Here is a 21,304-nt window from a genome sequence, read left to right on the forward strand (position 1 = left end):
GTGGTAGTCTCGTAATCTGGGGAACCAGGTTCGCTTCCCAGCTCCTCCACATGCAGCTGTTGGGTGACCTTGGGCTAGTCACACTTCCCTGAAGTCTCTCAGCCCCACTCACCTCACAGAGTGTTTGTTGTGTGGGAGGAAGGGAAAGGAGAATGTTAGCCACTTTGAGACTCCTTAGGGTAGTGATAAAGCGGGATATCAAATCCAAACTCTTCTTCTTCCCCAGGAAAAGCCATTCTTTACCACTGAAATGGAACAAATAACAATTTGAGGTTTCTGTAGATTGCCAGAAACATGGCACGAAAGGAAGTCTGCATGAGTCCTAAGTTGGTGTGTGTGTGTGTGTGTGTGTGTGTGTGTGTGTGACAAAAGCGATAAAAGGCAGAGAGCCTTCTTGGTGGTGGCGCCCGCCCTGTGGAACGCCTTCCCATCAGATGTTAAGGAAACAAACAACTATCTGGCTTTTAGAAGACATCTGAAGGCAGCCCTGTTTAGGGAAGTTTTTAAGGTCTGATGTTTTATCGTGTTTTTTAATATTCTGCTGAGGGACGCCTAGAGTGGTTGGGAAACCCAGCCAGATGAGCGGGGTATAAATAATAAATAACAATTATTACTAAATGCTGAGACATGGAATGCCCAATTGAATAGGGTGCAGGCCCTGCCTACTATTTTGAAAAAAAGTATTAGTCCCTCTCCCTTTATGCGGCCCACATTTCATTTCAGCACTGCCTCTTCCATTTGGGGCCAGCAAAAGATGTTTTTAAGAGCACAGAACTGGGAGCTGTTTCACACTTCATTACCGCAGCAGCAAATTCAGGTTTGCCACTCAGCAGGTAGTTTGAAGCCAATCCCAACTTTCTGACAAGTATATTTCTTTGATATGTATGTTTTCAAACACCTGTTTGTCACATTCACACTTTAGGTGTTCACTTAACAAAATTCTTAAGGTGCATGTGCAAGGTGGAGGAGTGTGAAGAAGCTTTGAGTTGCTACTTAATGTCATTGTGAAGCAAAAAATTCCAGTCTGTTTGGTTTTAAATTCTGGAGTGACATAAACTTACCTCATCAACCCGCTTTTCTTTCCCTCCTCTCCCACCAACTGCCTCATAATTCTGCCCACTTTGGGCAGCAGCTCAAAATCTAGATCTTAAAACATAAACCTCTCCTATTTACCCAAAAGCAGCCTCAGCTATTACAACTCAATCAAGACTTAATGGGCAATTGACAAAGCATTGGGCAGTCTAATCCATGGCTCAATGACAACAAAGGTACAAGAACCGCAGCTGATGTAGGGTTTTTCCAGTTAATCAGTTTGTAACATGATACACATGCAACCAGTTTGTTGCATTCTGTCCAGATGTCTTGCTGGCCTTCTGTTGTGCTGAGATTGTGTTCCTCCTCTGGATCTCCTGCTTTCCTATCTCAGAAAAGGCATTTCTTTCCCCAAATATTATCGCCTGGTATAATGTGGATCTGCAAGTATCACAACAAACATCTCTTCCTCTAAATGGTGGGAGTGATGACACATTCTGCGCCCCCTCCCCACAACACAAGCACTGTCATGCAGTTTTTTGTAACATCCTTTTTAGAGGAGTTTTTAAAAGGTCGTAGAACACATCGGTGGCCTTCGGCTGCTCACAGTTCTATCCACCAAGCCCTGAAGAGCCCTGCCCATTTCCCCAAACTGTCCAGACAGTCAGTCATTAGTTTGGTGGTAGGCAGTGGAAGACAGAAGTGCCTGGCGTGCTCTGGTCCATGGGGTCACGAAGAGTCGGACATGACTAAACGACTAAACGACAACAACAAGACTGTGAAGACAACTGTGCACACAGTGATTCTAGCTGTATTCGGGCCCCTTGGGAGTGTGGGCTTTGACACTGTCCCAGTGCTTCCAATGGAGCCAAGGTCAGTATCCCAGTGCTGCCAATAACAGTGCTGGGACAGCCATTTTGGCTGTGTTGGGATTGCTGTGGAGTACATACCTTGCACTTCCTGTACATCTGGGGCTGGAGGAGGGTTAAAGGGCATGTGGCAGAAAGAGGGAAGGTTGTGGGAGTGGTAGAGGCATTCATGTGTGTGAGGGTGGAAGAATGGGGGGGGGGAGATGCTGGCCCTGTGCCCCCAATCATCTGCCCACCATCACATGTAGCCCTTGGTTGCAAAAAAACTTGTCCACCCTCATTGTAAAGGCTGGGTGCTCTGCTGTTGTATTACTCATGCGCTCTTCTTCCATGACTAAAACTGTAGCTAAATTCTTCTATCACCAATATGAATCGGGAAGCAGATGGTCAAATAAGAACTCCCTTTTGGCTCCGCTGTGAATCTTATCTGTTTTCTTATTATGTTAATTAATTATCCTGTGTCTCCCTACTTTTATGAGTCTGCAATCGTAATAAAGCTTATATATCTGTCTGTCTTGTGCATGAATGCCTATCTAACTCCAGCTAATGAGATACACACAGGCAGGTCTATCCCCTCCTCCTGGAGAAGCGCATGATACTTGTGCATGATCCTTGCCCGATTGGGCTTTGTTCTGTGCAGACAGCAACTTGGTTGAATTCTGCCCAGGATCTCTGTGTTACGGGGATGGAGATGTGGGGCTGCTGCCAGAAAAGCAAACACCTCTTCAAGCACTGAGTTCTGTGGTCTAAACCACTCATCCTCTTGGGCTTGCCAATCAGAAGGTTGGCAGTTCGAATCCACTCAACGGGGTGAGCTCCCGTTGCTCTGTCCCAGCTCCTGCCAACCTAACAGTTTGGAAGCATACCAGTGAAAGTAGATAAATAGGTACTGCTGTGGCAGGAAGATAAACGGCATTTCCGTGTGCTCTGGTTTCCATCACGGTGTTCCATTGCACCAGAAGTGGTTTAGTCATGCTGGCCACATGACTCAGAAAGCTGTCTGTGGACAAACGCCGGCTCCCTCAGCCTGAAAGCGAGATGAGCGCCACAACCCCGTAGTCTCCTTTGGCTGGACTTAACCGCCATGGGGTCCTTTACCTTTACCTTTTTTACAGCCAGTGTGGTGTAGTGGTTAAGAGCGGTAGATTCGTAATCTGGGGAACCGAGTTTGTGTCTCCGCTCCTCCACATGCAGCTGCTGGGTGACCTTGGGCTAGTCACACTTTTGAAGTCTCTCAGCCTCACTCACCTCACAGAGTGTTTGTTGTGGGGGAGGAAGGGAAAGGAGAATGTTAGCCACTTTGAGACTCCTTCGGATAGTTATAAAGCGGGATATTAAATCCAAACTCTTCTTCTCGTCTTCTGCCCAAAGCCATCCTAAAGTCAATCCAAGCACTGTACAGATCTCACAGATGTGAGGAATTTTGTAGTTTATTGAAACGGATTAAGAGTCAGAGATGCACACACAAACCTTTTTTTAAAAAAAGCTGCTAGTAATGGACTCAATTTGTTTACTGTATTAAACAACTGTATTATTGATACCTGGTAGCAAATAACACTATATATATATATATATATATATATATATATATATATATGCACTTACAGCTTTATGTTCTTTGAAGAGGATGTCATTTGTGATGATACTCTTCATAACTGTCACATCAAAATAGGCAATATTTTGAATACTGTTGCAGCAAAAATATACTCCTTCTCCCACTCTTTGTTTTCCCCTTCCTTTTACATAACCACATCAATTAGTAACCATAGAGATTGGCACAAAACTTTAGAAGTTCATAAAGGCAATGCCTGTTGAGAGAATCGATGACAACGAGCCCTTACGGTGGCCAATGACAGGGAGAGCCATTTGTAACATGAAAACTGTTGCTCTGCTGAGGACTGTAATGACTTTCCCCTGTCAGTGATGCGGTAACTTTGGATTTACAGTTGGAATGTTAATACTGCGAACTGAAAAAATTGAGATTTGAATTTTGTCAGTAGTGAAGCTGTGGTTTTTTTGTGGGTTTTTTGTTGGAATAGGCTGATTTTGCTTATTTATTTTCTTCAGTATTATCTTCTACTTGTTTTTGCTCTTTGGAGGGGGGATCATTCTGTGGTATGTTGTTGGTGGTGCTTTTGCTACTCTCTAAATCACATTGGACTCTGGCATGGAATACAATGTGAAAAGATTATATTCTGCCCTGTATACCTGAAGGAGCATCTTCACCCCCATCGTTCAGCCCAGACACTGAGATCCAGCTCTGAGGACTATCTGTGAGAAGTGAAGTTGCAAGGAACCAGGCAGAGGGCCTCGGCAGTGGGACCCTCCGTATGGAACGCTCTCCCGTCAGATGTCAAAGAGATAAACAACTATCTGACTTTTAGAAGACATCTGAAGGCAGCCTTGTCCAGGGAAGTTCAGGGAAGTTTTTTATGTTTGGTTTTTTTTATTGTGTTTGATGTTTCAATTTGCTGGAAGCAACCCAGTCAGATGGGTGGCATAATAATAATAATAATAATAATAATAATAATAATAGATGCTATTCATGTTAAAAAGCAAATCAGATGCCCAAAGACCTGGCCTTGACCCTCAGCATAAGCATCCCACCCTGTGAAACTAGCAGGGCAACCTGCAACATACTACAAGTCGCAGAAATAGACTTACCCAACTGAGCAACCTCCAGGCGTTCTAAACTCCAGCTTCCACCATCCCAGGCCATTAGCCATGTTGACTGGGGCTGTTGGGAATTGTAGTCCTGGAGTTTTGAGCTGTAGTTTGAACTGCAAGGAACTTAAGAAGCATTCAGCATGGTTGAAAACAGGGGTGCAGATTGTGCATTTGTGTGTTCCCTCTGTTTGCCGTACATCCCTCCCTCTTCCCGCTTACCTGTCCCAAGCTAGTGATACACTAGCTTAACCTTACTGAATTGTGGTCAAAGGAAACCGTGAACTCCAGCTTAGTATTTAGTACCTCGGTATTATTAATGAATTTTGGGATTGGATTTTCCAAAGGTTCAATGTCTGACTGAACCAGTAAATTATTAGCTCCTTAGTGCTGTAGTTGAGCATTATTAATGAAAATGGAGGCTGGCTCTTTATAAGGTTAACTGGAAAGTCTTTCTCGTAAATAGCGCTTCAACGTGAGGTGGATGCCTTCCCAGTTCCTTCTCCCTCCAGACTGGAAGAATGGGAAATCTGAAAACGATTTGTATGCCATTTTTTTTCTTCAGCAAAAGGGAAACCACTCAGAGTGGCTGGAGAAACCCAGCCAGATAAATGGGGTATAAATAATAAAATTATTACTATTATTATTAATTTATATACTGCTCTTCATCCAGGAGGGTTCACAACATAAAATACAATATAAAAACACAAAATGCATAATAAAAAAGAACAAAAACAAACCAATAACACCCACAATAGTTCCTGGAATAGTTTGTGTGTGTGTGTTTAATTTTTATTGGTTTTTATACATATTTTCCAAACATAAAATCCCGTCTTATACAGTATAACAAACCTTTGGCTATCACAGCCTAGGACTTCTGTTAACCTCGACTAATGGTTTTCTAACTTTCTTTCTGATTTTGCATTTTATTTTAATAGTTATTGCTATAAAATCCAAATCCTAAATAAACTCCTTCTTAGTCCTTTTTTGCAATAATTCCTATAGTTCTCCTTACAAAACTTTTTGCAACCCTACAAGCTATCTCAATTGATTACAATTGTCTTTCAAATTTTTCATAAATTTCTTCCAATCTTTCAGGAAAGTCTGGTCTTGCTGGTTCCAAATTTTCCCAGTTAATTTCACCAACTCGGGATAGTCCATCAGTTTCATCTGCCACTCTTCTTTTGTTGGTAGTTCTTGCTTCCATCGCTGGGCTAATACTATTCTTGCTGCAGTTGTCGCATACAAAAACAATTTTTTTTAATCATGCTTGTATATCTCTGTACCTACTATACCAAGTAAAAGGGCTTCTGGAATTTTTTTCCAAATGTATATTTCAACATTTTAAAAAATTAATTATAAATCATTTCCCAGAAGCCCTTTACTTTCTTACATTCCCACCACATATGGTAAAAAGTACCTTCCTTTCACCTTACATTAGTTCCTGGAATAGTTTGATTTGAATACTAGGATTCAGAAATCCTAGTATTAGGGCTAGTTCTTCTGAATCTGAGTAATCACAGAGCATAGGAAGCCACCTTACATTAAGTCAGGTCATTGGTCCATCTATCTCAGTATTGTCTGCATTGACTGACAGAAGCTCTCCGGGGTTTTAGACAGGGAACACTCCTGGCCACAGCTGGAGAGGCCAGCAATTGAACCTTTGCACGCAGAACAGATGTTCTACCACTGAGCTACAGCCCTTGCCCAACGTCAGCAGAGACAAGGGCAACCCCCTTGCCATTTTTGTCACCCCTCATGGCAACCTTCTGGAGCACGGTGAAATTTGCATAGGCTTCTGCATGTTTTAGATCATGATTCAACTCCTGTTTCAGAAGGTCACCCTCCAGCTCAGGCTGATGGAAATGGCAAATTGGTGGAGCTAGTGTGCTAATCGCTGAAGAATTGATGCTTTTGAATTATGGTGTTGGAGGAGACACTTGAGAGTCCTGTGGACTGCAAGAAGATCAAACCTCTCCATTGTTAAGGAAATCAGCCCTGAGTGCTCACTGGAAAGACAGATCGTGAAGCTGAGGCTCTAATACTTTGGCCACCTCATGAGAAGAGAAGACTCCCTGGAAAAGACCCTGATGTTGGGAAAGACGGCAGAGGAGAAGGGGACGGCAGAGGACGAGATGGTTGGACAGTGTTCTCGAAGCTACCAGCATGAGTTTGACCAAACTGCAGGAGGCAGTGGAAGACAGGAGTGCCTGGCGTGCTCTGGTCCATGTGGTCACAAAGAGTCGGACACGACTAAACGACTAAACAACAACAAGTGTGCTAATCTCTGTGGTCACCTTTCATACATTTCCTTTACTCTGATTCCAAATGTCTGAAGAGAGCTTAAATATTACCCCCATGGGCCTCAGTGGCATGCAGGTAGTACAGATGCCCCCGTTTCCTCAAGAGGAAGGCTGAGCCTGGAGAAAAATTGGTTGTGGGCAGTTGGTTCGGCCTTGAGAAAGTCACAACACAATACTTTTGTTATGAAAGATGTGTTCATTTCTCGTAGGCAACAAAATGACTCATGTGTTGTGTATCACAAGATTGATAATGTCCTTAAGTATTCATTTCCCTGTTTATTAAGTGGAGTGTGTTTGGAAAACATGTGATATATGAGCAGGTTGCTGTTGCTTGGTAACCATGGACAATATCTAAAGTATGGGCCTATCAACCCATGAAGCAGAGTTCTTTCACTGAATGCAATGTGTTTGCCTAGTGCAAAGGTTGGAAAAGGAATCAGTGATTTAGAATTTCTCTTTCTCTGCTGGGGAAATTGGGCAAAATGGTGTGCCTGCTGGACTCTCTAGAACCTCTAAGCTGTCGTTTGCTCCCTCTCATCTTGCCCTTTGAAAGAGCCAGTGGTACCTTGGGTTACATACACTTCAGGTTACATACGCTTCAGGTTACAGACTCCACTAACCCAGAAATAGTGCTTCAGGTTAAGAACTTTGCTTCAGGATGAGAACAGAAATCGTGCTCCAGCAGTGTGGCAGCAGCAGGAAGCCCCATTAGCTAAAGTGGTGCTTCAGGTTAAGAACAGTTTCAGGTTAAGAACGGACCTCCGGAACGAATTAAGTACTTAACCCGAGGTACCACTGTAATTTATTTATTTTATTAACTGATGATTTACCTTTCGCATACATCTCGAGGTGTTTAACAAATGTTCTGTGAAAGAAAGCTCTAAAATAGATTTTTTTAAAGCAGTACGGAAACTAAAAGGTTTAAAAACAATACAAAATGTACACCTAAGGCAGAGACTTTTCTCATCCAGCTAGAAAAGATTTTCAAAGGGGAAAAGTCTTCAGTTGTTCCCAGAAAGTACAAATAGTAGGCTTCTTTCATCTCTCGACAGGGGTGCTGTTCCACAAAACAGGGTAAACCACACTGAAATACCTGCTCTGAGTTACTATGGAGTAGACCTCTTTTTTTTTTAGGTACTTCAAGGAGAAACTCTCCCACGTTATCGTTTTCTTCCACACCCATTCTTTGTTTTTATATATCCCCTAACGCTCCTTTTCTTGCACATTCTTTGACATTCTTTGCATAATGCAGTATATCAAAGACTGAAGGAAAATGAAAACAGGTCAAATTAATGGGAAATTGGTTATGTTTTATTGATTATTGTAAAAGTAGTGCAATTTGTCAGAGATAGAAAATCCAAGAATTTATGCTGTCGCATGACATAACACAATATATTTCTCCTTGTTTTGAATTGATTAGTTTCTTTTGCAATTTTATCGTTTGTGTTTTTCTTTATGTAGGGTGAAATCCAATATTGTGTGAGTGCAGACTTCTACTCATGCAGCAGCACTACTTATTCCGCCCCTCTCTCTCTGTAGCCCCTCTCAAATCTGCTCCAAAATTTGTCCCAATCTGCCAGAGAAGAATTTTGGGCTGTTATCAGGGAGGAGAGGAAGGAGAAATCCTGTTGCTCAGGTCCACTGATGGATAGGCACAAAGCTGTATATATAAAGCAATGGTACTGAGTTTAATTCTGTATGTTTTTATGCTGTGATAACACAAAAATGTATTCAGAAGCAATTTTTTCAGAGAGAGGAAAATATTTCAAATAGGAACTTAAGGAGAGCAGTGCTGGGTCAGACTGAAAGCCTAGCAAGTTCAGCATTCACTTAAGGTAGAACATAGCCATCTCAACTAGTCACCACTGATATCCCTATCCTCCATGAATTTGTCTAATCATCATAAAATAAGGAAAGTCCTGCTGAATCAGGCCAGTGGCCCATCTAGTGCACCATTTAGCAGCAGAACTTGTGGAGGTGGGGGAAGAGCACCTCTACACACAAGTAACACATGACGAGGGCTCTTGTTCTTGAACATCCCCAGATAGTCACCTTAGCAGTCTACAAGTGTAGCTAAGATCATTTGTGGTACAGAGGCACATCACTCTTACCACATTTCTTGAGAATATCCCATGGAGGCTGAAATACGAAGGTAGATTCCACACAACCACAGTGTGACGTGAAATTATCTACCCAGTTATCTGAGGTTTCCATCAAAACTATGTGCTCCTCATGATGGTCACTGCAGTCAGTAGCAATCAGTATAAGAAAGATTAAACCTGTCACAAGTTCATTACAGCATACTGTGTTGTCTAAACCCAGACCCAAGAAAATGTGGTTACAAGAGACCCTTGTGGTAGCAAATTGCGTGACTGATACTTTTCACAGCAACAAATAAGCTTGATGCCTCTTCCTTCTTTATGGCTGCAATGTATTTGTAAACATTTTCCTTAACTTAGTTGAGCGCATGTTTGTTCTGCCTCATTTATTCGCAGATAACTTACTGTGTCTTGGATCTTTAGCTTTCTGTTTCTAATGATTCCTTTGAAATATTATTTTAATGAACCTATGAAACACATCATTGTATTCTTTATTTTGTGGCTGGACTGTTAATGATACTCATCCATTAAGTAAATGGTTTTGTAAGCAACACAAATGTAATAAACAAAGTTAGTCAGTTCTTTTATACTACTTTTCTGCTGATGGGCATGCCACATGCTGAGGAGGTAATGTTTCATGACCAAAATAGCTCCCTTTGTAGGCAAACTGGGAATCTTTGTATTTAGACTGTCAGAGAGCTCCAGAGAGCAATGCGTGCCATCATTTGTGTTCGCTTAAAAAGCCCTTTAATCCGGCTATAATAGACATAACAATATACATCCAAATCTGGCATTATCATCTTAAGAACTTGTGAATGATTCCGATGTCAGTTTGACTAGTGCTTGGCTGTAAGTGAAATACACAACCCATAAATTAATGCGGAGGCCTACAGGCATCACATTCATCTAATGAAGTTGGCAACCATCAAGAGCACATCATCCCATTACCCCTTGCGGCTTGCGGCTCAGATCAATAGCTAGAATATTTTGACACAACTCCTTCCAAATGCAGTAGAGTATGTAAGGCAAAAATCTTTCCTTCCATTAAAACAGGGCTGGGGAACCTGGGGCCATCCAGATGTTGTGACATCAACACCCATCAACCCCAGCCAATGGAGGGGGATGGTGGGACTTGTAGTCCATCAGCACCTAGAAGGCACCCCTGCTCTAGAACCAATGTTTGAGTTATGCTTAAGGAAAAGTCCCAACAAGGTGAAAGCTTATTGCTCACATGAACCCAATTTATGATGACAGAAATTCACCCCAGTGCACTACCACATGGGGAGAAAAATCAGGTTTCAGGTGGAGGGCTTTACCCATTCCCAGGACAGTTGATGTTGTTCCTTGTCGGTTTCTCTGAATAATCTTGTGGCTTCTTCTTTTGTCCTTCTATGTTGCGCCAAGATGTTTGGTCCATTCATTCCAATTCAAATTCCTGACTTACCAATTAAAACACAGCTAAATACAATGAAAATAGTGGTCCCTAAAAAACATAATCGTTCTCTCTCCTCTCTACTACGTACAGTCACCTTCTGTGTGCTACAAATCTGTGGTCTCTAATTCCTTCCTCTTATGATGACTTACAACTGCTTTGATTGTATTGGTCACCTTGGGTGGCTTCATTTCCTATAGTTTCGACTTGTCATTTCAGGTATGGGAGATCCCACATATAGTTTCAGAGCAGGAGCCTGCCCATCCATTAATGCTTCACTTTCAAAGGACATACAAAAAAACAAAACACTTATCACAGAACTGAAAAGCTCCTTAATTTGAAAGTCTGGTGTGAGATAGACAGACATCCCCTATTAAAAAGAAGCCTAACATTTTTCCATTTAAAATTTGCATGCAATCCTAATTATTGCTATACCCCTAATATAAAGATAATGTGACCCAAATATCTTTGAAGCTGATTTGCCATGTTTAATCGCACAACATCCAGCCCCCTCCTTCTTGTTAATTAAATTGGTTACGATATTTCTAAGCTTCAGTGACTTTGGACTGTGAGGATAATCAGAGGCCAGTGGTAGGAACTTCAGTGATGAGGAGGCTATTATATCCGTGATGTCCTTACTCGGGCATCATTTGAATGGTGGGAGATTTTATTTCATTGACTAGATTATTGTTTTTATAAATTTGTATGAATGAGGATCTGACAACATATCTGCAAATAAGACATTTCCTTGAGTGCTTTAGAGCATCTCAGTTTGTTTCCTTATATTTTTAAAGCTTTGCCTAATAAGTGGAGGGGGGTATATATATTTCTATAATCTGCAGCTATAGTTAATGATCAGGCACAGATATGACATCTGTGTTGAACAGTACCTACAGAAACACCATGATGTTCATGCTTGAGCTATTTAGAAAGAAGTGAGGGTATATTTCTCTTTTCTAAATAAAAAAGTGGTGCTAATGAAGCAGAACAAAGAAGAGGCTATAGAAGAAATTGTTGTCAATCTCAGCAAGAAAATTGCAATTCTGTAGTTCTCTTGTCTGGTAGGTTTAGCTGGTGGTTGTTAAGATGTTTATCCTCACTGTGTCTGAAGGATTGGGCACACAGCTTGAGGGTACTTGAAGTGACCATGGTGGCATGGAGTGTCTTCCATCAGCTTTGACTGGTGGTCCAGCTTTGCCCCTATCTAGACAGGGACAGCCTAACTTCTGTTGTCTATATGCTCTGGTAACCTAAGTTAGATTACTACAACACGTTATATGTGGGGCTGCCTCTGAAGACGGCTCAGGAACTTCGGCTGGTGCAGAATTCACTGGCCCATTTGTTCACCAGGACAATACGATTGGATCATATAATGCCAACCCTGGCCTGACTCCACTGGTTACTAATTAGTTTCTGGGCCAAATTTAAAGTGCTGATTTTGAGCTATAAAGCCTTAAATGGCTCAGGACTGCAATACTTTGAAGACCACTTCTCCCCATACAAACCGACCTAGGCCCTGCAAAGATCATCTGAGGCTTTTCTCTTTTTTCTCCACAAGAAGTCCAGAGGGTGGCAACACAAGAACAGGGCCTTTTCTGAAGTGGCTCCCTGTTTGTGATGACTCGCCTGACACCTTCATTACATATCTTTAGGTGCTGCTAGGCAAAAACATTCCTCTTCTCCCAGGCCTTTGGCTAATTATGCAATCTTTTAAACTGGGGTGGGGTGGAGAGAGTAAACTTTTTATAACTCATTATTATGTCCTGTATTTTTGTGTTTTTATATTGTTAACTACCCTGTGACCCTCGGACGAAGAGTTGTATATAAATTTAATAAGTAAACAAGAGGACTAATGGTCTTTTTAAAATAAAAAAAAGAAATGAAAAGACCATCCTTCCTATTTTTTACTTCCTCTCGCAAAGTTATGCTGGTTGCAGTTGCCTGGAGAGAAGTCATTTGAGGAAAGAAAAATGCAGTGCTGTCAAGGAGCATGAATACTCTTTGTGTGTGTGTGTGCCATTTCCATGCACTTTAGGAAGATGCAACAAAATTATCCCATTTTCTAAATGCCCTGCCATGATGAAATGCACATAGAGATTTATGATCTGCTTTGATTGAATGCCTTTTTTGTTCTCCCTCTCTCTGTTTTAACAGAGATGTTCATTCTGTGTTTGCTTTACATTTAGTGTCACTCTGACTTAGCAAGGGAAGAATGAATAGACTGTTGTCAGTAGGGAGCAAAAGCTGTTTGCCTATCATAAAGATTTCACAGTTTCCTAGAAATATCAATTAGCTGTACCTGACTACCTCTGTACCTCTGGGTGAAGTGGTTTCTGTGCACTCTATGCCTTTTCAAAAAAAGGCTCATAGGTGCAACCAAGGATGTCAGGCATGTAGGTTTGAGGAGTAAAGAAAAAGGCCATTTTTGCACTGATCCTATTGTGTAGGATAGATGCATTCAACCACTTTTTAAAGTCATTGTGGGGAGAAGCCGGCGGGTGCTGAGGAGGGTCCAGTTTGGAACAAATCTCCTCACTGGAATGGAGATGATAAAATCTATGAAAATGTGAATGTGGGAGGTGGAGAACTAAGCATGGCGAATGCAGAGGCACAAGATAGCAATTCAGCGAGGGGAGAGCAGCGCTGGTTAAAACGCAAGTGCCAAAGTCACTTGAGGGAAACTGTATACAAGTGTTTCTACACTAATGCTGGAAGCCCCTTGGTCTTGTTTAGCCGTTTAGTCATGTCTGACTCTTCGTGACCCCATGGACCAGAGCACGCCAGGCACTCCTGTCTTCCACTGCCTCCCGCAGTTTTGTCAAACTCATGCTGGTAGCTTCAAGAACACTGTCCAACCATCTCGTCCTCTGTCATTCCTTTCTCCTTGTGCCCTCCATCTTTTCCCAACATCAGGGTCTTTTTCAGGGAGTCTTCTCTTCTCATGAGGTGGCCAAAGTATTGGAGTCTCAGCTTCAGGATCTGTCCTTCCAGTGAGCACTCAGGGCTGATTCCCTTCAGAATGGATAGGTTTGATCTTCTTGCAGTCCATGGCACTCTCAAGAGTCTCCTCCAGCACCATAATTCAATTGGTCTTAGAGGACAGCATTAATATAGTGGGAATAACAGAAACCTGGTGGAATGGAGCTAACCAAAGAGGCACAGTTATCTCTGAAAAGAAACTTGATCGGAAAGGACAGAGAACAATGTGCTGGAGATGGTGTCATTCTGCCCATCCAAGAGGGCATTGAGTCCAGCAGGTTGGGAATCCCAAAAGGGCCAGAGTCCTCCTAAGAAACATTGTGGGGGATGATACTTGGTCCCCCAAAATAATTTAGTACTAGGGATGAGGTGATGAAGGTAGGCTGCCTCTGTCTCCCTTGAAAAGGACATGGAGCTGAAGGACGATGTTGGAAGATGATGCTCTTTTCCAGGCATAGGCAAACTCCAGCCCTCCAGATGTTTGGGACTACAGTCCCCATCACCCCTAGCTAACAGGACCAGTGGTCAGGGATGATGGGAATTGTAGTCCCAAACATCTGGAGGGCCAGAGTTTGCCTATGCCTGCTCTTTCCTATGTCTTCATTCAGAACAATATATTTTTCAGGGTTCAGATTAATTCTACTCACCCGAACTTTCAATCAAAGCCTGGAAAAAATGAAGTGTGGGTGCGCACACTTCCTCTCTTCCCATCACCCCCTGTCTCTCTCTGTATGTGTGAACTAAGGGGGGGGATGGGGAGAAGTGACCAGAGGGGGTGACACTCATGACGCTCTGCTTTAAGAGATGTCAGAATGACAAATTTCCCAAATGGCCATAAATTAAGTGTTTGGGGTGTTCATTCCACAAGAAGGACGCAACTGATTTTGCCGTAATGATTAAATTGTAATGAGGAATGTAAGACTCCTATCATATCCTTACAACAAGCTAGAGTTCTGAACCCGTAACTCTGCTAGTTTACATGGAATTATGACAATAAAGGGTAGAACAATACAGAGGTGTTGGTGGTTCATTAAAACCTGCCAGGCATGAATCAAAGACAGTAAACACACTTCACTGAAGACCCTCTCTAAATGATGATTAATTACTCTTTTAAAGGATTATTCTAGAGATACGCTAAATTACTCAACAGCAATTTAAAGTTGGCAGACAGCAGACATTTTCCCGTCTGCTGTGTTCCTGCTGGCCAGCTTTTGTTGGCCTCTTTTGTACTTATCCAGTTTGCAAGTGGAATGGGGACTGTTGTCCAGTAAATCTGAGCTGTCATGTCAAATTATGTCACACTTTCATGTTGCGCAATAATATGGAGTGATGCAGTATGTCATAAAAAGTGGCTTGCTAAAAGCATGCATGTCGCATTTCCAATTATCCTCAAACAGTTGGAAGTACGGAAGATGCTTCTCTCCCCCACCTTCATATAAATCTTTGCTGGGACTGGATTCATTTGCTATCACAGAACACTTGAAGAGCATGAAATTGCATGGCCCTTCAATGTTGCAAATCACATCTATTGTTTTACTGGTCCATTGGGGGTGGGGGAATTATTGGAGCCGGCACTATCCATTTTAGAATTGGTGGGAAAGGCCTGTGCAGACCACCAGAACAGCTTGACTTTTGTTGGAAAGATATTATAGGGAGAGAAATTGAAATCACACACATATATTTCAGGTGCTGCCTCTAATTTGAAGGGTACGTAGCCAAAATGTTTTTGAGCAGAGGATGCTTAGAGGGAGAGGCGTTGGTGAATCAGCCCTGTAAAACATGATCTATTGCTCTACCAATCTGTTCAGACTGCAGCCAAGAAGCACACAGAGCAGTTTTGATTTTGATTCCATCAATGCCTTATGACAGGGCAGTTCACTGTGTTAAACATGGACAGCTGTACAAATGCAGCAAAAGAACCACTTTGTTCATTATTGCTGTTGCTTAAAAAATAATAAATCATGAAAGCCACTTTGACAGAAGTGGCAAATGAGGAAGAATGGCTGAGTTGTGTTTCCTCTCCCTACAATTTCAAATCACACTTGAATGGGGGAAATATACAAGTTGCCCCAATAACAATCATGCATGTCATTGTGGGGGATATATGCATCTTGCATCCATGTATGAGACCCAGACTTGGTGGTGTCATAGCCACAAACCAGTAATCTTTAGTGACAGAGTCCTCAAAGGACTGCATCCTCAAACAGGAGATGGATGGACGCACTGGTCCTTCCCATGTGGAGCTGCAGGGATCGAAACCTGAACCCTGAGGAGATATTTCTACTACCAGATACTGGTTGAGTCTGGTGAGTCCTGAGGAGAGCCCTCCTCAGGTGAGTCCTGAGGAGAAATCCTCATAGCTTGTATTCCTGAGGCCTAGAAGAAGGCAGTGACTTCAGAAAAAGGTGTTGGTGCATTAACTGGCCAAATGCAACACTGAGATCTGCCAGCTGCTTCAGGACACTGGTGAGTCAACTTGCTTTGGGAGTTGGGTTCCTCATCTTCAGGAAGGAGAGGACTTTGAAGCCGAAGGGAAAGACAGCCCCAGAAGCACCTTGAAGTGAACCTGTGGGGCTCAGACTTCTGCCCTCCCAAGGATGTGGCACTACCAACTTCTGCCTTGAAGGACTCCACTGCAGGAGACTCAGTCAGACCAGAGGCTCCCTTGCTCTGTCAGTGTAGGAGGTCATTGAAGAAAGCTGGGTCCTTTAAGTGGAGCAACAAAGGTGATGTTAATAATTAAGGGCTCGGTTTCAGCTTGTTCCTTGCTGGAGCAACTTCAGAACTCTGTGTTCCCTATAGCAAACCCTCAGCCCCTAGCCTGAACTCTGCCCTGCCCTGTCTTGTATCATGTCTGAACCTTATCTTGCCTTACACACAACTTGTTTCACACCAGCTGCAGGATCACTAACTGTGGTCCTGAAATCCACACCTAAGTCCCTCTCCAAGGTTCTGATCCTGCCTTGCCTCAATTTTCTAACTGCTTGGGCTTGCTGACCTTGCTTGGGCCCTCACTATCCTTGGTATTGGGCATCCCATAGAACAGGACATGCAGCAGAAAACCTGGGTAGCTACTTGGCTTTGCTGTCTCACACCTTTCTCTAGATGTACCAAACAATGATGCAATAGTGGTGATGGAGAAAATAAAGTGTTACAAAACCTTAGTCAGTAGTGCATAAACACAATGATTTGTTAACAGTTTTTCTCAATTGCCAATGCTAATACTAAGCCCCAAGATTCCATGTAATGCTGTTCTCCTCACCATCATTTATTATTATTATGCTATTTTTTATTTTATTCAAAGTTTTCAATGGCAACGTCTCCATGATCTACAGAAAAGAGTAGCATTTTTAAGTGATGTGCTTTCACGCTCATGTGACCTATGGCAAAGTGCAAAGTAATTAAATAAGGGCAACAGAAAATGTGTGTGTGTTTTATTTAAAAAAGGAAGAATTGGTAACTGGAGCACCTGTGTCAGTGTGTAAATTGAAATATTTGTGTTTAAAACCATCCCAAAGGAGCTCAAAACCCATCTGTTTGACCAGTGCTGTGTGATTCTTTGTTTCAAGAAGAAACAAAAGACACAGTTGTGAAAAGGCACATTTCTTAGAAATCCCAAAGATTGTAGCACTTTTAATAAAGAGAAGAACTGTGATGAATAACAAAGATGGAGATCTTTGACCTTCCTGGGGATATTAGACAGTAGATGAAAGCTAAGTTCCAATGAGCCCTCTGCATGCATTCTTGCTCTGTAGCCTGGCTCAGTTCATTTGTCATTCATGTTTTGATTCACAGCTGCTTAGGAATAGCTATCCTATCCCTGTTATCTCAGCTGCTGTGATTTTCTTCACACTGTCAGGCCTTTTCTTTTAACTTGAGTTAAGTGGCGGGGGGGGGAGTTTTAAGTGAATTGTGGAGCATGTGATGCTGAATCTTCCGCTAAGTTGTGTCACTCACCATCTGGCCTGGGGCGGGGCCTGAAGCCTCATAAGGACTGCTGGACTCTGCTGCCCAGGAGGACTCTCCTGTATGTGAGTGTCTGAGGGCCCTGCTCCTTCCTGCCACTCACCATCTGGCCTGGGGCAGGGCCTGAAGCCTCATAAGGACTGCTGGACTCTGCTGCCCAGGAGGACTCTCCTGTGTGAGTGTATGGGGCCCTGCTCCTTCCTGCCACTCACCATCTGGCCTGGGGCGGGGCCTGAAACCTCATAAGGACTGCTGCGCTCTGCTGCCCAGGAGGACTCTCCTGTGTGAGTGTATGGGGCCCTGCTCCTTCCTGCCACTTACCACCTGGCCCAGGGCAGGGCCTGAAGCCTCATAAGGACTGCTGGACTCTGCTGCCCAGGAGGACTCTCCTGCATGTGAGTGTCTGAGGGCCCTGCTCCTTCCTGCCACTCACCATCTGGCCTGGGGCGGGGCCTGAAGCCTCATAAGGACTGCTGGACTCTGCTGCCCAGGAGGACTCTCCTGTATGTGAGTGTCTGAGGGCCCTGCTCCTTCCTGCCACTCACCATCTGGCCTGGGGCGGGGCCTGAAGCCTCATAAGGACTGCTGCGCTCAGCTGCCCAGGAGGACTCTCCTGTATGTGAGTGTCTGAGGGCCCTGCTCCTTCCTGCCACTCACCATCTGGCCTGGGGCGGGGCCTGAAGCCTCATAAGGACTGCTGGACTCTGCTGCCCAGGAGGACTCTCCTGTGTGAGTGTATGGGGCCCTGCTCCTTCCTGCCACTCACCATCTGGCCTGGGGCGGGGCCTGAAGCCTCATAAGGACTGCTGCGCTCTGCTGCCCAGGAGGACTCTCCTGTGTGAGTGTATGGGGCCCTGCTCCTTCCTGCCACTCACCATCTGGCCCAGGGCAGGGCCTGACGGGCCTCACTAGGACAGTTGCTGTTACTGCTGGAGGGGTGCAGAGTGCTTTTAAAATGTTTTAAAATTTTTATTTTGAATTTTTTGTATGTGGGGTGGGGGTGGGGGTGGATGTTTATTGGGCCTGGGAATTTGTTTGATTTTATGTTTTTGTAATTTTTGTAATTTTTATTGTTTTTTGTTTGTACTGTTTTATTTTTGTTTTTTTTGTTTTTGTTTTTTGTTTTTAAGGGGTTATTTTGCTCTTAAGGGGAGGGGTCAGGGCTGCCGGGGAATGGGCCCCAGCCCACAAAATGGCTGGGATATGTTTCACAGGGGGGAATGCACTGGGACAACCGATCTCAGTGATCACGGGTAGGAGGAGGAGTTACGCTAAGACCAGACCATGTCATTACAGAGGAGGCAGGTTTAGTCATTGTCTGAGGACTATCCCTGCCTCCGGGTCTGGTCCTGACCGGATGAATACTAGAATCAGCAAGGGATACCCACATGACCTGAAAGTGTTGCTGTGCAATGCCAGGTCAATGATTCATAAGACCACTGCCATCCATGACTTGATCATGGATGGAGGACTTGACCTGGCATGTGTAACAGAGACTTGGCTGGATGAAGCAGATGGGCCTGTCCTTGCCGCTGCTTGTTCACCAGGTTTCTCTTACGCACAGCAACCCAGGTCATGTGGGCGGGGAGGGGGGGTTGCAGTGATTTTTAGGAAGTCATTAGTTTGCACCAGGCGTCCTATTGGGAAGACCCAGTTTTCTGAGTGCATGTTCTGGAGGTTGGGCAATAGGGACAGTACAGGATTCCTTTTGGTGTACCGACCTCCCCGCTGCACCAGGATTCCCTGCCCGAGCTGCTTCAGGTCGTGGCGGATGTTCTCCTGGAGACACCTAGCTTGGTTGTCCTAGGGGATTTTAACATCCATGCCAACACGACCTTACAAGGGGCCGCTCGGGACTTCGTGGAAAGCATGGCCTCCATGGGGCTGTCCCTGAATAAGTCTGGCCCAACCCATAGCCGCGGACATGCCTTGGACCTGGTGTTTACCTCTACGGATGTTGGTGATCTGACACTAAGTAAAAGTGAAACGAAAGAAGTGCCATGGTCAGACCACTTCCTGGTGCAACTGGACTTCTCTGCGACGCATCCCCTCTGCAGGGAGGTGGGACCGATTCGGATGGTCCGCCCCCGCCACTTAATGGATCCAAATGGTTTCCAGAGAGTGGTAGGGGATGCTTTATCCCATGTTGATGGCCTTTCAGCCGATTCCCTGGTGGCCCGCTGGAATGTGGAGTTAACCAGGGCTATTGACTGTTTGGCTCCGAAGCGCCCTCTCCATGCTCTCCGATTGCATGGAGCCCGGAGAGCCCCGTGGTTTTCCACGGATCTGAGGGCAATGAAACAATCGTTGAGACGGCTAGAGCGCCGGTGGCGGATAACTCATTCTGAATCTGACCGGACACAGGTTAGAGCTCAACGTCGAGCCTACCAAGTGGCGATAGCGACGGCGAAGAAGACTTTCTTCACCGCCTCTATTGCATCTGCAGAAAACAGCAGCAGGAGACTCTTTCAGGTGGTTCACAATTTAGCAGAACCACCTGTAACATCGGGGCCCAGTACAGGCCACATGTTCTCCTGCAATGATTTTGCAAATTTTTTTTGCAGATAAAATCGCTCAGATTCGGGAAGAAGTAGACTCCACCGTGGGAGCAGGGCCGGGGCGGGAGAGTGCTAGAGTCCTGTCTGGTCAAGTTGTGTGGGATCAATTCCAATCAGTTACCTCCGAGGATGTGGACAGGCTGCTTGGACGAGTGAAGCCAACCACCTGTCTCCTGGATCCTTGCCCATCCTGGCTTATAAAAGCTAGCCGGGAAGGACTGGGCGATGGGCTTCGTGGGGTGGTGAATGCTTCCCTCCGTGAGGGAGCCTTCCCAGACCCGCTGAAAGAGGCGGTTATTAAACCACTTCTTAAAAAACCATCTTTAGATGCGGCCACGATGGCCAATTATCGCCCAGTCTCAAACCTTCCATTCTTGGGCAAGGTGATTGAGCGAGTGGTTGCTGAACAACTCCAGGCACCCCTGGAAGAAGCGGACCATTTGGATCCCTTCCAGTCGGGAGTCAGGCCTCATCATGGGACTGAAACTGCCTTGGTCGCACTGGTTGATGATCTCCGGCGGGCTAGGGACAAAGGTGAGAGCTGTTTCCTAGTTCTGCTGGATCTCTCAGCGGCGTTTGATACCATCGACCATGACATCCTTCTGGACCGTCTTGAGGGGCTGGGAGCTGGGGGCACTGTCATACAGTGGTTCCGCTCCTTCCTCCTGGGCCGTGTTCAGAAAGTGGTGGTGGGGGATGAGTGTTCAGACCCCTGGGCTCTCACTTGTGGGGTGCCTCAGGGTTCTGTCCTCTCCCCCATGCTTTTCAACATCTACATGCAGCCGCTGGGAGGGATCATCAGGAGGTTTGGGCTGGGTGTTCATCAGTATGCAGATGATACCTAGCTCTATCTCTTTTAAATCAGAACCAGTGAAGGCGGTGAAGGTCCTGTGTGAGTGTCTGGAAGCGGTTGGAGGATGGATGGCGGCTAACAGATTGAGGTTGAATCCTGACAAGACAGAAGTACTGTTTTTGGGGGACAGGAGGCGGGCAGGTGTGGAGGATTCCCTGGTCCTGAATGGGGTAACTGTGCCCCTGAAGGACCAGGTGCGCAGCCTGGGAGTCATTTTGGACTCACAGCTGTCCATGGAGGCACAGGTCAAATCTGTATCCAGGGCAGCTGTTTACCAGCTCCATCTGGTACGTAGGCTGAGACCCTATCTGCCTGCAGACTGTCTCGCCAGAGTGGTACATGCTCTGGTTATCTCCCGCTTGGACTACTGCAATGCGCTCTACGTGGGGCTACCTTTGAAGGTGACCCGGAAACTACAACTAATCCAGAATGCAGCAGCTAGACTGGTGACTGGGAGCGGCCGCCGAGACCATATAACACCGGTCTTGAAAGACCTACATTGGCTCCCAGTACGTTTCCGAGCACAATTCAAAGTGTTGGTGCTGACCT

General features: G+C 44.7%; 1 protein-coding gene and 1 long non-coding RNA gene across 6 annotated transcripts in view; both read left to right on the forward strand.

Moving 5' to 3' along the window:
• FHIT (fragile histidine triad diadenosine triphosphatase) overlaps positions 1–21,304 on the forward strand; it is a 1,048,842-nt gene that overhangs the window by 543,034 nt on the left and 484,504 nt on the right. The gene's annotated exons all lie outside the window — the stretch shown is intronic.
• The window catches only part of LOC310838294, a 29,362-nt gene that overhangs the window by 7,327 nt on the left and 731 nt on the right, over positions 1–21,304 (forward strand). The gene's annotated exons all lie outside the window — the stretch shown is intronic.

This window comes from Podarcis gaigeae (assembly GCF_964106915.1).
Source record: "Podarcis gaigeae genome assembly, chromosome: 2".
NCBI lineage: Eukaryota > Metazoa > Chordata > Lepidosauria > Squamata > Lacertidae > Podarcis > Podarcis gaigeae.